Below are 14,680 nucleotides of genomic sequence, written 5' to 3'. Positions count from 1 at the left end.
AATCTGCCTCCACCACACTCTCAGGCAGTGCATTCCAGATCCAAGCCACTCACAGCATAAATAAGTTTTTCCTCATTATCCCCTTTGATTTTTTTCCCAATCACCTTAAATCAGAGTCCTCTGGTTCTCTACCCTTCTGCCAATGGGGCGGTTTCTACAAACATACGAATTAGGAGCAGGAGTAGGCCACCCGGCCCCCCGAGCCTGCTCCACCATTCAATAAGATCATGGCTGACCTGATTGTAACCTCAACTCCACATTCCCGCTTAACCCCAATAACCTTTCACCCGCTTGCTTATCAAGAATCTATCTACCTCTGCCTTAAAAATATTCAAAGACTCTGCTTCCACTGCGTTTTGAGGAAGAGAATTCCAAAGACTCATAACCCAAGAGAAAAAATGTCTCCTTATCTCTGTTCTAAATGGGCGACCCCTTATTTTTAAAGAGTCATCCCTTGTTCGAGATTCTCCCACAACAGGAAACATCCTTTCCACATCCACCCTGTCAAGACCCCTCAGAAAATTATGTTTCAATAAAGTCACCTCTTACTCTTCTAAACTCCAGCAGATACAAGCCTAGCCGGTCCAACCTTTCCTCATAAAACAATCCACCCATTCCAGGTATTGGTCTGGTAAACCTTCTCTGAACTGCTTCCAACACATTTACATCCTTCCTTAAATAAGCAATACTGTACACAGTACTCCAGATGTGGTCTCACCAATGCCCTGTATAACTGAAGCGTAACCTCCCGACTTTTGTATTCAATTCTCCTCGCAATATATAACATTCTATTCACTTTCTTAATTACTTGCTGTACCTGCATACTAACCTTTTGTGATTAATGCACTACTACACCCATATCCTTCTGCATCTGAGAGCTCTGCAATCCCCCACCATTGAGAACGATGCTTCTTTTTTTATTCTTCCTGCCAAAATGGACAATTTCACATTTTCCCACATTATATTCCATTTGCCAGAACTTTGCCCACTCACTTAACTTATCTATATCTCTTTGTAGCCTCCTTATGTCCTCTTCACAACTTACTTACCTACCTACCTTGTGTCATCAGCAAATTTAGCAACCATACCTTCGGGCCCTTCATCCAGTCATTTTATATAAATTGTAAAAAGTTGAGGCCCCAGCACTGATCCCTCTGGCACACCACTCATTACATCTTGCCAACCACAAAATTACCCATTTATGCTGACTCGGTTTCCTGTTAGCTCGCCAATCTCCTATCCATGCCAATATGTTACCCCCTACACCATGAGCTTTTATTTTCCACAATAACCTTTGATGTGGCACCTTATCAAATGCCATCTGGAAATCTAAGTACAGTACATCCACTGGTTCCCCTTTATCCACAGCACATGTAACTTCTTCACAGAACTCCAATAAAACAAGATTTCCCTTTCACAAAACCACATTGACTCTGCCTGATTACCTTGAATTTTTCGAAGTGCCTTGTTATAATGTCTTTAATAATAGCTTCTAACATTTCCCTACAACAGATGTTAAGCTAACTGGTCTGTAGTTTCCTGCTTCCTGCCTCCCTCTCATAATGAATAAAGAAGTTACATTCACTATTTTCCAATCTAATGGAACCTTCCCCGAATCTAGGGAATTTTGGAAAATTAAAACCAAAGCATCAACTATCCACTCGCCACTTTTTTAAACACCCTCGGATGAAGTCCATCAAGACCTGGAGATTTGTCAGCCCGCAGTTCCAACAATTTGCTCAATACCACTTCCCTGGTGATTGTAATTTTCCTGAGTTCCTCCCTCCCTTCCATTTCCTGATTTACAGCTATTTCTGCGATCTTACTTGTATCTTCTATGGTGAAGACTGATGCAAAATACCTGTTCAATTCATCTGCCATCTCCTATTTTCCATTATTAATTCCCCAGACTCACTTTCTATAGGACCAACACTCACTTTGTTAACTCTTTTTAAAATATCTATAGAAGCTCTTACTATCGGTTTCTATATTTCTAGCTCGCTTTCTCTCGCACTCAAATTTTTTCCTCCTTATTAATCTTTTAGTCATTCTTTGCTGTTTTTTATATTCTGTCCAATCTTCTGACCTGCCAGCCATCTTTGCGCAATTATATGCCTTTTCTTTAAGTTTGATACAATCTTTAACTTTTTTAGTTAACCACGATGGTGGGTCCTCTGCTTGGAATTTTTCTCTCATTGGAATATATCTATTCTCCCCATATACACTGTCCAGATCCCTCATCATTTTAAACACCTCTATCAAACCTCCTTTCAATCTTCTCTTCTCCAAGGAGAACAGACCTAGCTATTCCAATCTTTCCATGTAACTGAAGTTCCTCATCCCTGGAATCATTCGCATGGATCTTTTCTGCACCCTCTCTAATACCTTCACGTCTTTTCTAAAGGGTGGTGCACAGAGCTGGACACAATACTGTAGTTGAGGCCGAACCAGTGTTTTATACAAGTTGATCAGAACTTCCTTGTTCTTTTATGTCCTTATTTATAAATCCCAAGATCCAGTATGCTTTATTAACCACTTTTCAACCTGCCCTGCAACCTTCAATGATTTGTGCACCCTGTTTAGAATTGTTCCCTTTAATTTATATTGCCTCTCCTTGTTCTTCCAACCAAAATGAATCACTTCACACTTCTGTGCATTAAATATCATCTACCACGTTTGTTCATTCCACCAGCCTGTCTATGCCCTCTTGAAGTTTATCACTATCCTCCTCACAGTTCACAATACTTCCAAGTTTTGTCTCATCCGCAAAGTTTGGAATTGTGCCCTGTACACCAAAGTTTCAGTGATTAAAGTATATCAAGAAAAACAGTGGTCCTAACACGGAGTGCTGGGGAACCCCACTATATACCTTCCTCCAATCCGAAAAACAACTGTTCACCATTATTCTGTTTCCTTCACGCAGTCAATTTTGTTTCCATGCTGTTATTCTCCTTTTGTTCCATGGGCACTAATTTTGCTGACAAACCTGTTACTTGGTACTTTATCAAATGCCTTTTGGAAGTCCATGTACACCACATCAACTGTATTACCCTCATCAACCCTCTCTATTACCTCATTAAAAAATTCAATCAAGATGGTTAAACACAAATTCATGCTGGCTTTCCTTCATTAATCCACATTTGTCCAAGTGGCTGGTAATTTTGTCCCGAATTATTGTTTCCAATAAGCTTTCCCACCACCGAGGCTGCAGTGGCCTGTAGTTACTGGGCTTGTCCTTAAACACTTGTTGCAATTCTCCAGTCCTCTGGCACCACCCCTGTATCTAAGGAGGTTAGGACGATTATGGCCAGTACCTCACCAATTTCCATCCTTATTTTCCCAAGTATCCTTGGATGCATCTCATCCGATCCTGATATCAATTTTAATTAGAGCCAGTCTATCTAATACCTCTATCAACTTTTAGCCCATCCTGTGTCTCAACTACCTCCTCTTTCACCATATCTTGGAAAGCATCTTCTTCCTTGGTAAAGACAGATGCAGTACTCATTCAGTACCTCAGCCATGTCCCCTGCCTCCATTGTAAATCACCTTTTAGGTCCTTAATTACCACCTTTTTACTATTTATAAGCCTATAGAAGACTTTTAGATTCCTTTTTATGTTAGCTGCCAGTGTCTGCTCATACTCTTTGCTTCTCATCTGTTTTTTCACTTCCCCTCTGTACCTTCTATATTCAGCCTGGTTCTCAATACTATCCATTTGACAGCTGTCATGTGCACCCTTTTTCTGCTTCATCTTACTCTCTTGCAAGGTTCGCAATCTTGGTGTCATACTTGACCCCGAGATGAGCCTCTGACGTCATATTCCCACCATCACTAAGACCGCCTATTTCCACCATAGTAACATCACCCAACTTTGCCTCTGGCTCAACTCATCTGCTGCTTAAACCCTCATTCATGCCTTCATTACGCTGGACTTTTAAAATGATTATCCTTGTTTTCAAATCCCTCCATGGTCTCACCCCTCCCTATCTCTGTAATCTCGTCCAGCCCCATAACCCTCCGAGATACCTGCACTTACCTAATTCCGGCCTATAGAGTATCCCTGATTTTAATCACTCCACCACTGGTGGCCAAACCTTCGGGTGCCTAGGCCCCAAACTATGGAATTCCCTCTCTAAATCTCTCCGCTTCTCTACCTAGTTTTCCTCCTTAGACACTCCTTCAAAACTATCTCTTTGACAAAGCTTTTAATCATCTGACATAATATCTCCTTACATGGCTCGGTTTCATATTTTGTTTTATAATGCAATTGTGAAGCAACTTGGGGTGTTTTATGTTAAAGGTGCTAAATTGTTGTTGGTGTTACCAACACAGAGGAGCTGACTGTTGACAGATACCCTGCTAACCTTAAAATCAACCATTCAGCTGATTTCAACAATTAGGACACCAAAGGAAAGCTGGGACAAAAGTTCCAATTCCGCCAGTTTACTAAGTTCTCAATCTTGTTGGTGTGTGCGGGAAGGGGTGGGGAGGAAAAAGGGGAATGAGATAGAAGGAGGGTCACAAATTCCAGCATTATTCCCCCCTTCTTCACAACCATGGTTGCACATTGCCTAGTCCATAAAAACTCAGACCCTGGAAATAGGTCACTCCACTGCTGGCTTAGTGCATGGTTCAGAAAGACAGTTCAGGTTCTAGGAGAACTGGTGGAAGAATCTTTCATTGCCGCAGCAGACTCTCAGAATCACAAGAAATGGGTCTAAATTCCTGCCACCAGAAAATAAAGGAGCCACATTTAAAAACGCAAACACCATGAGGTGCTTCACGAGCTCTAGTCTCCCAGGATCCAAACTAAAACACCAGTGTATAAGTATTGGGCAAGAGAGAAGGAAATAAACATTTTGAAAGTTTGTGAACATGTATTTAATAGCTTTTGTACTTTCACCCCTCCTTCCTGAAAATGTAAATGTGACCTGCCACTGGAACTTCATGTTGCTGTGCATTGGTGCACAATCCCAATCACAAGATTGATTTCACCTTCAACCTCGCCTCTTGCCGTGCAGTCGCTCCTGGTCTCTCATTAGCATCCAGCAATGAATGGCACAGACAAGGAATTTGCAGCACAGAAACAGGCCACTCAGCCCACCAGTGTTTATGTTCTACATGAGTTTCCTCCCACACTTTCAAAATATCCTTCCATTCCTTTCTCCCATATGTACTGATTTAGCTTCTCCTTATATGCACGTTGTTCAACTCAACCACTGCATGTGGTAGTGTGTTTCACATTCTAACCACTCTGAGTAAACAGGTTTCTCCTAAATTCCTTGGATTTATTAGAGACTATCTTCCATGAAGACAATGGAAATAAAATATCGAGAGATGTAAAATGGGCTATCGACTCGAAGTTGAGATTAGCACTTCAAGTGGATATTTCTACATGAAAATCCACATGTTCTATAAAAAAGATATAATTTTCTCTTCCTTGTTTTAAGTAATGGCATCAAACACGAGCTCACATCAAATAAATTGAACACTTTGAATTCATATCTTGAGGGGATAAACGGCTCACTGTTACTAAACAATGCTCACAGAGATGATAAACAAGTCAACAAGGAGGTCTTGTATCTCAGCATTTTTTCTAAAACATCCCACTAATTTATCAGGACAATACAACCATGCAACGCAGAGGAAAAAAATCTGCACATGTAGCATACAGCCAAATGTTGCCCACAATAGAGGAGAGATAGGGCGTTGCAAATCAATGACAAGACTGAATATTCCTGCAGTCATGGGTATGTGAATATGCTGACAGTCATCATTCACTCCTAGACTCATTAAACACAACCACATGTATTAAGATAGTGTCGTTAATGTCTCAAGGCGCTTCAAAGAAGCGTTACCAAACAAAGCACAAATAGATTAGAGCAGATGTCCAAAAGCTTGGTCAAAATGGTAGGTTTTAAGGAGCATCTGTGGGGGGAGAGGGGGGGGGGGGGAAGCGAGAGAGAGAAAGAAAGAGAAAGAGAGAGAGAGAGAGGGCAAATTCCAGAGCTTAGGTCCTTGGCAGCTGAAGGAACGGCAACCAATGGTGGAGGGTTTAAAATCAAGGATTCTCTCAAGAGGCCAGGATTGAAGAAGCGCAGAGAACTCAGAAGGTTGTAGGAGGTCATAGAGATACTGACAGGTGAGGCTATTGAGAGATTTGAAAAGAATGGAAATTTTAAAATTGGGGTTTGGCTTAACCAAGAGAGCAGAGGTGTTGGTTATGTAAAATGCAACAGTAGGACAAGGAGAGACAAGTTCAAACAAACTAGAGACAAAACCCTGGAATCTTTTCACACACAATTGAATGTTGCAATTTGGGGGTAATGGGAGAACTACAATGTTTTTCTGGATACTTGATTTACAACTTTCTCTCATTAAGTGACCAGGAATCTTCAACTGCACAACCACTGTAAAGCATCCACAACAAAGCAATCCCACATCCTATACTCCATAAAAGCTCACATCACTGTCTACTGTACCAATAAATTCATAATTTTTAGAAATCATACAGAAATTAGAAGTATTTTTATTTTATTCTCAAACCTCATTAACTGAAGCCCTGAACAGTCGCAATACCAGGACAAGCCAAATCTTCAAAAACAACTTTTTCTCCCCCCAGACTTCAATTTAAATCTCTGACCATATAATCTACCCTTAAATCACCAGGTAACACTAATTTCCATTCAAACAGTCAATTGTGCAGCATTTATTGTGAATGAAATGAAAGAAAGTCAGTTAGAAGCTCGGAACAAAAACATTTTGTTTATTAGCCAAAAGCAACAAGTCAGTGACAAGTTTACAACAATTAGAGCCAATCACGGTTCTGAATGGCATCTGCATAAACACTTGTATATAAAAAAGGGCTCCAAGCAGTTTTACTAGTGGAAATAGAGTTTGTTCATAACATTAATCTTGTGTTAGCCACATAACTTAAACTGGAGTCCCAATCTGTGTAAACTGGTGAAACAGTTCATTTACTCAGACTGATTTACAGATTGGAATGCTAAGCAAGTCTGTCTCCCACTATACAATTTAAAGTTGTATTTAAGAGTACATTCACAAAATGCATGTGATCTGTACATGTAAATCACTATAAATTTACTGTAAAAATTCAAAGTTTCCACTGTCTAACCAGTGTAACCCAAACAATCTGTTTTGTTATTTATGCTCAGGATGTGGATTTCACTGGCAAGGCTGGTATTTATTGCTCATCCCTAGTTGCCCCAAGTAGGTGGAGGTAGACCTTCTTCCTGAACCACTTATTTGAAGTGGTTAAATACAACTGAGTGTTTCGCTTCAGGGGACAGTTAAGAGTCAACCATGCTGATGTGGGACGGGAGTCATCTATAGGCCCAGACTGGGTAAGGACACAGGTTTCCTTCCCTAAAGGACATTAGTTAACCAATTGGATTTTTATGACAATCCAAGAGCTTCATGGTCACTCTGAGACCAGCTTTTTAACTTGCAGATATTTTTAAACTTATAGAAAGTACAGAGGACTCCATCTGGCCAATGTGTGACTCCAGTCCCACGCTAACATAGCTGACCTTTATCGGATCTCTGTATTCGTCTAGCGAGTTCTCAATTGTAACTGGAATGGTCCAGAAATGTTGGACCTTGCCTTCCCAAGAACGCATATTTAGAAACTGCTCTGTGACACCCCGCTGAAGGGTCCTTTCACTTCAGCCATGGATAGTTCAATGAGTAGCACTCATGCCTCGGAGTCAGAAGGCTACAGCATCAAGCCTTAATCAAAAGACAAGAGCCCTAATCTCGGCCGACTCTCTTTGCCAGTACTATAGAAGTGCTGCAGAGTTGGAGATGCCATCTTTCAGAGGAGACATTAAACCAAGGCTCCATCTGCCTTCTCTGCACTATTAGAATAAGAGCTTGGGAATTCTCCCTATTGTCATTCTTTTACTTATCCCTCACCAGCAGTTGCAAAAAAAAAAATAGATTATCTGGTCGTTATCAAACTGCTGTTTGTGGGAGCTTCTTGTGCACAAACTGGCCGTCGGGTTTCCCACATTACAATAATGCCTACATTTTAAAAGTACTTCACTGGCTGCAAAGCACTTTGGGGTGCCCTGAGCTCACCACAGATGTTACTGAATTACTAGAGTCATAGCATTATACAGCACAGAAACAGGCCCTTAGGCCCACCGTGTCTGTGCCGGCCATCAAGCCTATCTATCCTAATCCCATTTTCCAGCACTTGGCCCGTAGCCTTGTATGCTTTGGCATTTGAAGTGCTCATCTAAATTCTTCTTAAATGTTGTGAGGATTCGTGCCTTTACCACCCCTTCAGGCAGTGTATTCCAGATTTCAACCACCCACTGGGTGAAAACATTTTTCCTCAAATCCCCTCTAAACCTCCTGCTCCTTACCTTACATTTATGCCCCCTGGTTATTGACACTTCCACTAAGGGAAAAAGTTTCTTCCTATCTACTCCCCTCATAATTTTGTTTGCCTCAATCATGTCCCCCCTCAGCCTTCTCTGCTCTAAGGAAAACAACCCGAGCCTATCCAGTCTCTCTTCTTAGCTCAAATGCTCCAGCCCAGGCAACATCCTGGTGAATCTCCTCTGCATCCTCTCCAGTGCAATCACATCCTTCCTATCGTGTGGTGACCAGAACTGTACACAGTACTCCAGCTGTGGCCTAACTAGCGTTTTATACAGCTCCATCATAACCTCCTGCTCTTATATTCTATGCCTCGGCTAATAAAGGCAAGTATCCCATATGCCTTCCTAACCATCTTATCTAACTGTGCTGCTGCCTTCAGTGATCTATGGACAAGTACACCAAGGTCTTCTGACCCTCTGTACTTCCTAGGGTCCTACCATCCATTGTATATTCCCTTGCCTCGGTAGCCCTCCCAAAATGCATCTACTCACACTTCTCAGGATTAAATTCCATCTGCCACTGCACTGCCCATCTGACCAGCCCATCTATATCATCCTGTAATCTAAGGCTTTCCTCCTCACTATTTACAACTCCACCAATTTTTGTGTCATCTGCAAACTTACTGATCATACCTGCTATAAATCATTAATGTACACTACAAACAGCAAGGGTCCCAGCACCGATTCCTGCGGTACACTGCTGGCTTCCAATCGCAAAAACAGCCCTTGACCATCACCCTCTGCCTCCTGCCACTAAGCCAGTTTTGGATCCAAATTGCCCTGGATCGCATGGGCTCTTATCTTCTTAACCAATCTCCCATGCAGGACCTTATCAAAAGCCTTAGTGAAGTCCATGTAGACTACATCAACTAGTCTCTCTTTTCTGGAAAAGTTGTGAACTGGAATTCAATAAATCTAGTAATTTGTGGGCTGGCATGAGAAAAATAGCCACAGAAAACTGCTACCCTGTCAAAATCCAACTGGTTCACTTTCAAGGAAGGGGACCTGCTACTTTTATCCAGACTTGACCATGTGAGATCAATCCCACAATGCATGGTTGACCATTAACCGTGAAAGCAAGAGCAACCACGGATTGGCAATAAATGCAGCCATGCCAATGTCATGTAACTATATTACAAAAATAAATGGCCCCAGTACTACTCTGAGGAAGGGAAGCAGTTTCAGCTATAGCCCAATATCTTGTGACTCATGGCAGATTTTTATTTATTTAGAGATACAGCACTGAAACAGGCCCTTCTGCCCACCGAGTCTGTGCTGACCAACAACCACCTATTTATACTAATCCTACATTAACCTCATATTCTCTATCACATCCCCACCATTCTCCTACCACCTACCTACACTTGGGGCAATTTACAATGGCCAATTTACCTATCAACCTGCAAGTCTTTGGAGGTGGGAGGAAACCGGAGCACCCGGCGGAAACCCACGCAGACACAGGGAGAAGTTGCAAACTCCGCACAGGCAGTACCTAGAATTGAACCCAGGTCGCTGGAGCTGTGAGGCTGCGGTGCCGGGAGGATTAAATCAACTGAGCTGCAGCAAATAAACATATCCAGAAACCCACTTGTTCATCAATACCCCAGCAAGAACACCTTCAAGAGGGAAGGGGGGGAATGCAACATGTGTTTATATACTGTCTTTATTATAAAATCTACCACAACACTTAATGGAGAGTAAAGTGGCAGGAAAAGTGCCCAGAAACCATGAAAAAATTAAGGCCTCAGCAAAATTCATCCTATGGTTCATAAGCCGCCTAGGAAAATAACATTTAGTCAGCCAGTATTAAGTGCAAGTCCCAAGTAAGCCATCTGTTTCTTGGTAATTACAGGATTAGTGTTCATTTCTTATACAATTGCATTCATCATCATGCAAATCTTACCACAACAAATCACTTGTCATTAATAAGCTCCATACACATGGTGAATCAATGAGGTTCAGCAAAATATTGGAAAGGAAACATTTACAGAGATTGACTTTCAAACTCAAGTAACAAGAGAATTCTTTTTTTTTGAAAAAAAGAGACACATGCCAAGAGGATCAATGCAACAGGCAAACCATTTTAAAAGATGGAGTTTCTATACCCTATTTGCAAAGCACCATTAGAACAGTTTCAGCTTGAAAGGTAGGAATGCAACACACTGAAGTCCCAGAACCCAAGTGGAAATTTCCAAGGGGAACCATACAGCCAAGAGGCAGAATACAGATGTACTTTAACACACTCATTGCTGTCCAGCTTTGTATGCTAACCCCTCTCCTACACACTTAAATCAAAGCAAATAACCTAGCTCAAAACTGGGCATCAATGAGGCGCTATGGGCCAACAGCAAAATTGTATCCTACCACAATCTGTAAACTCATGGTGTGGCATATGCCTCATTCTACCATTATCAAATCGAGATCAACAGTGGTTTAATGAAGAGTGAAGAAAGCATACAAGGAACAGCACCAGGCATACCAAAAAATGAGGTGCCAACCTGGTGAAGCTACAACACAGGACAATACACGCTAAACAGTGGAAGCAGCATGCTATAGACAGATATAAAAGCAAAATACTGTGGATGCTGGAAATCTGAAACAAAAACAAGAAATGCTGGAATCACTCAGCAGGTCTGGCAGCATCTGTGGAAAGAGAAGCAGAGTTAACGTTTCGGGTCAGTGACCCTTCTTCGGAGCTATAGCAGCATGCTATAGACAGAGCTGAGCAATACCACAACCAATGGATCAAATCAAGGCTCTGCAGTCCTGCCACATCCAGTCACGAAAGGTGGTGGACAATTAAACTAATGGAAGGAGGAGGCTCCATCAGCAACCCCACCCTCACTGATGGCATAGCCCAGCACAAGTGCAAAACACAAGGCTGAAGCATTTGCAGCCATCTTAATCCAAAAATGCCGAGTGGATGATCCATCTTAGCCTCCTCCTGAAATCCCCACCATCAAAGTGGCCAGTCTTTAGTCAATTACATTGACTCCATGTGACATCAAAAATGGCTAAGCACACTGGATATGGCAAAGGCTATGGGCCCTGACAACAGCCCAAATGTAGTGCTGAAGACAGAACTAGACACACTTCGAACCAAGATGTTCCAGTACAGCTACAATACTGGCATCTACCCAACAAAGTGGAAAATTGCCCAGGTATGGCACGTCCACAAAAAAGCAGATCAAACCCAATCCAGCCAATTGCCACCTCATCAGTTTACTCTCAATCACCAGCAAAGTGATGGAAGGCGGCGTCAACAGAGCTATCAAGCAGTACTTACTCAGCAATAACCTGTTCGTGGATGCTCAGTTTGGGTTCCGTCAGGGCCACTCAGCTCCAGACCTCATTATCACCTCCTGATAACCACCTCCCCAAAGTTTCCACCAACTACAAGGCACAAGTCATAAGTGTGATGGAATACTCTCCAATTGCCTGGATGAGGGCAGCTCCAACAATACTCGAGAGGCTCGATACTATCCGGGACAAAGCAGCCCGCTAGATTGGCACCCCATCCACCACCATAAACATTCACTCCCTCCACTAGCAGCATATCGTTGCTGTAGTGTGTACCATATACAAGATGCACTGGAGCAACTCACCAAGGCTCCTTCGACAGCACCTTCCAAACTCTCAATCTTTACCACCTGGAAGAGCAGCAGGTACATGGGAACCCCATAACCTGAAAATTCTCCTCCAAGTCACACACCATCCTGACTTTGAAATGCATCATCGTACCTTCAAAATCCTGGAACACTGTACCCAAGTAACACTGTGGATGCGCCTACACCACACAGACTTCTCAAGGGCAATTAGGGATAGGCAATAGTGCTGGGTTTGCCAGCAACATTCACACCCATCAAAGAATAAAACAAATATATGTTCGTTTTCAGTGGAATTACTGTTATATAGGTTCCATTTAATTTGTTTTGGAATTAAATTGGGATCCCAAAGTCCCATAAATAAGATCAACAATTTAGAATGCATTTGATTACCACGTCAAGATCTTGATGCAGTGTCAGAGGCTAGTCTCGGCCTTTTGGAAGTTTGCAGCACAGCAAGTGGCTGAGTGGTCCACTGAGTCAAGATAAGTCATCGTCTAAGTCAATGTCCCAAGATAAGAAATAGGAGACGAGAGGGGAAGAGACAGTGGGGGGGGGAATAAAAGGTGGGTAGGGGAAAAAGGACTAAAAATACAACAGAAGAGATGAGATTTAAAAAGCATGGAAGAAAATTCTGGCATGGCATGGAGGAGTGATTTGAAGAGTCTCAGAAAATAGGAGCATAGTGACAGACATCAATGGCAGAAGAGGAAGCAAGCAGTAAACCAGAGTCAGAGTAGGAGAATGGTTGGAGATGGTCATTGAGGCAGGAAGACACGAGGCAAAGAGAGATTTGTAAACAAGAATATTACAATAAACAGAATGAGAAATGGACTCCAAGTAGAATTCAAAAAGGATAATGACAAGGAAAGTTTGATGCACAGTCACAGTATTTCGGATTAATTGAAGATTGAGAAGAATGCAGGAGGGAAGGCCAGTGAGGAATTACTTCTGAAGTGCAAAAGTGGCAACCAATTTGTGCACAAGGTCCTGCAAATAGCAATACTCTAATGATCAGATAAACTGTTTTTTTGGTGCTGTTGGTTAAGGGAAGAATAGTGGTTGGGCAGGATACCCCCAGTATAGAATAATAGAATGGTTACAGCACAGAAGGAGGCCATTCAGCTCATCATGTCTGTGCTGGCAGTTTGCAACAGCAATTCAGCTAGACCCACTGCCCCGCTTTTTCCCCAGAGCCCTGCAAATTTTTTCTCTTCAGATAATCAACCAATTCCCGTTTGAAAGCCACAATTAAAACTGCCTCCACCACACTCAAGCAGTGCATTCCAGATCGTAACCACTCACCATGTAAAGATGTTTTTCCTCATCTCGCCTTTGACTCATTTGCCATTCGACTTAAGCCGGCAGCCTCTGGCTCTCAACCTTTCTGCCAATGAAAAGTTTCCCCCCATCTACTCTGCCAGACCCCTTCATGATTTTGAAACCTATCAAATCTCCTCTCAACCTTCTCTTCCTTAAGGAGAACAACCCCAGCACCTCCAATCGACCCACGTAACTGAAGGCCCTCATCCCTGGAACCATGCTCAGAAATCTTGCCTGCACCCTATCTAATGCTTTCACATACTTACCCTGCTTTTCTTTGAAAAGTGACATGGGATCTTTTACGTTCACGCGAGGGCAGACAGGTGTCAGAGTGTCAGTTTAGGTTTTTTTATATTCAAGTCTCTGGAGTGGGGCTTGAACCCACAAACCTCTGACTGAATTTAAGGAGTTTCATTGGTCAAATGAACAACAACACAGAGAGGGGTTGAGGATAATCTGACCAAGGGATATCATAACTTGCATTTATGTAGCGCCTTTAATGTAGTTCAAAAGTCTCAAGGTGCTTGACAGGAGCATTAACAAGATTCAACACCGAGCCACATTTGTTTTTATTTTCATGGGGTGTGGGTGTCGCTAGCAAGGCCAGTAATTGTTGCCCATCCCTAATTGCCCTTGACAACGGAGTTGCTTGTTAGACCATTTCAAAAGCAAGAGTCAGTCACATTGCTGCGAGTCCTGAGCCACATATAAGCCAGACCAGGTAAGGACGGATTTCCTTCCCTAAAGGACATTAGTGAACCAGACGGGTTTTTATGACAATCGATGATAGTTTCATGGCACCATTTTGAAGATTCCAGATCAATTCCAGATTTTTATTAATTAATTGAATTTAAATTCCACCAGCTGCCGTGGTGAGATTTGAACCCATGTCCCCAGGGCATTAGCCTGAAGCTCTGGATTACTAGTTCAGTGACATTACCATTACACCACCGTCTCCCCATATAAGAACAAAAAACCTACTCAGAGGTAGGTTAAGGAACATCTTAAAGGAGAGGTAAAGGGGTTTAGGGAGGGAATTCCAGAGCTTAGGGCTGAGGCAGCTGAGAGCACAGCAGCCAATGGTGGGAGCAATTAAAATCAAATTTGTCCAACAGGCCAGACAGGAGGAGCGCAGGGATATTTACTTAATTAGTTCATGGTATATGGGCGTGCTGGCAAGGCCAGCATTTATTGCCCATCCCTAAATACCCGAGGTGGTGGTGGCGAGCTGCCTTATTGAACCGCTGCAGTCCATGTGGGGTAGGTGTACACACAGTGCTGTAAGGGAGGGAGCTCCAGGATTTTGACCCAGCAACAGTGAAGAAACGGCCATATAGTTCC

At 42.5% G+C, this 14,680-nt stretch overlaps 1 protein-coding gene across 5 annotated transcripts in view; it reads right to left on the bottom strand.

Annotated features, from left to right (window-relative positions):
* The window catches only part of LOC137378698 (granule associated Rac and RHOG effector protein 1-like), a 193,619-nt gene that overhangs the window by 114,145 nt on the left and 64,794 nt on the right, over nucleotides 1-14,680 (bottom strand). The gene's annotated exons all lie outside the window — the stretch shown is intronic.

Source organism: Heterodontus francisci, chromosome 17, assembly GCF_036365525.1.
Source record: "Heterodontus francisci isolate sHetFra1 chromosome 17, sHetFra1.hap1, whole genome shotgun sequence".
In the NCBI taxonomy this organism is placed as follows: domain Eukaryota; kingdom Metazoa; phylum Chordata; class Chondrichthyes; order Heterodontiformes; family Heterodontidae; genus Heterodontus; species Heterodontus francisci.
Note: the sequence above shows the minus strand (reverse complement) of the source record. Positions and strands in the feature narration are given on the sequence as shown.